We start from the raw sequence: 2,483 nt of genomic DNA, 5'->3' as shown, positions 1-2,483 counted from the left end.
GTTGGCAGATGTTGGAATCTTGATTTGGGAGTGTTTGAACCTAGGAAGGGCTCCTAGTATATTAGGGGCCATCTATTTCATTGTTTCAACCAGTTTGTAAATTCCAAGTTTCTGGAAAAAGTTACCCACTTTTTAGTTTGAACATTTAAGTTTAATTTTTTAAAAACTGAAACAATACATATTTTGCACACTATATGCTTCATCTGGATTCACCAATTGTTTACAAACACATTTAAATATACAGCCATCCCCCAGTATACACAGGGAGATTGGTTCCAAGATACACACATACCAAAATCTGCACCATACTCAAGTCCCAAGGTCACCCCTGCAGAACCTGCATATATGAAAATCAGCCTTCTATATACATGGGGTTTGCATCTCACAAATGCAGTATTTTCTATCCTTATTTGGTTGAAAAAATCCACGTGAAAGTGGACCCACACAGTTCAAGCCCGCATTGTTCAAAGGTCAACCGTACTTTATTCGTCTGCCGAAACATTTTCGGGTGAGGTGTTATATCACCACTTCTAAATACTTGAGCATACATCTCCTAAGAATCAGGACATTCTCCTGTGTGACACGGTTTTCACATATCCATTTTTTTTTTTAATGAACTGTCTACTTTTTAATGCTGGTATGGGCTACTCTCTTAATTCTTTGTTGAAACTCTTGGGGCTGAGCATGGTGGCTCACACCAGTAATTCAAGAGGTTGAAGTGAGAGGATGGCTTAAGGCTGGGAGTTTGAGACCAGCCTGGGCAACATAGTGAGGCCCTGCCTCTATGAAAAAAGAAACACTTGGGTGTCTTCACAGACCTATGATGAGATAAAATACATCTCTCCAGCAGATGTCAAATATAGCAAAACTTGCTCTTAGAGCAGAGTATCATTACCTGGATGTGGAGTGACCAGGGCTTAGTCTTTTTTCTTTTTTCTTTTTTTTGTTTTTTTTTGAGACAGAGTTTCGCTCTTGTTGCCCAGGCTGGAGTGCAATGGTGTGATTTCAGCTCACTGCATCCTCTGTCTCCTGGGTTCAAGCGATTCTCCTGCCTCAGCCTCCCAAGTAGCTGGGATGACAGGCATACGCCACCACGACCAGCTATTTTTGTATTTTTAGTAGAGACGGGGTTTCTCCATGTTGGTCAGGCTGGTCTCGAACTCCTGACCTCAGGTGATCTGCCTGCCTCGGCCTCCTAAAGTGCTGAGATTATAGGCTTCAGCCACCACGCCCAGCCAGGGCTTAGTCTTTGATAAATCAAAGATGTCAGCTTTACCACCTAATACTTAGAAACAGTTACCTTTATGTTACAGGCTTTGTTCCCTAAAGTGCTTTTTATCAAACCTTCAGATTTAACCCCTAAAAGAGGTGATGGCTTTGGTGCACTCGGTGACCCACGTCTCCTTTGGTCTCACCTCTTCATTAGCACTGTTCAGCTTTTCCATTTCTGCTGCTGGTCTTAGAACTAGGGAAGCTGAAGGCTCCAGCAGGTGAGCCTGGAGTGTTTCATCAGGATTCTTCCTCACTGCCTTCACTGCTCCAGACACTGAAAAATAAAGGCCTGACTAGTCCATGCTTGCTGAGACAGAAGCACCTGCTCTCACTTAAGGCCTGTGTGCTGCTATCAAACCCACCTCATGGAGGGGGACAGTTGTGGGGGCATTTTTCTAAGCATTTCCCAAGAGTGAAGAAGAGGGATTGAAAATAACAGTGACTTAAAACTTGGAATTTCTCCCTGAAGGACCCAAACTTCCCTGGCCTGCCCTGAGGGTGGCCTGACCCAGGGTGTGATTGGAAATCTTACCCTGATGATTGCCCCCAAGCCACAGGCAAAAAGGATCCCCACAAAATAAAAACATTAGGCTTGTAGCAAAGTGAATGGCTGTACTCTGACTAGTTCTTCACTGGAGGTAGAAGCAGCCCTGTAATTTTTGTTGTCTTCCACTGGGGAACAGATGGACTCTAGGAGACATTGAGGGCAGGGGCTCCACTCAGGCCCGCCACCCTTGCTCTCAGCTCTTCAGTAATTAATCTGTGGTGCTTTCTCATCCCCATGGCAACAGGTCCTAGTGTTACACAGACCACAAACACACGCAGGTCTGTCCCCACGTTTTTTTGTCCATCAAGCTTTGCCTCCTAGCAACTTGGCTCTCTTCCCTCATTGTTTGTTCTTGATCCAGCAGGCCTCTCCCTAGGGGAGGGGCTTCCCCTGCAACTGCTCTTGTGTGACCTTGAACAGGAACCTCCCTCTTTCTTGGCCTCCCTGCCTCATCTGCAAATTACTGAGATAGGACTTGTGGATCTTGAAGGTCTCCACTCCCATGTTATCAATCATTCTAAGTCACTTTTCCTCTAAACACATGCTCAAGTCCCAAGATACGGAACTTAACTCTAGTTCCCTGGTTCCAGTTTATAGAATTTTTTTAAGTGACCAACGCTCAGAATGCTTCTTTCTTTCTATAAAGCTATTTTATATATATATA

The sequence above is a fragment of the Hylobates moloch genome, unplaced genomic scaffold (assembly GCF_009828535.3).
Source record: "Hylobates moloch isolate HMO894 unplaced genomic scaffold, HMol_V3 SCAFFOLD_11, whole genome shotgun sequence".
Lineage (NCBI taxonomy): Eukaryota > Metazoa > Chordata > Mammalia > Primates > Hylobatidae > Hylobates > Hylobates moloch.
The sequence above is the reverse complement of the archived record's forward strand: the minus strand, read 5'-3'. Positions refer to the sequence as shown.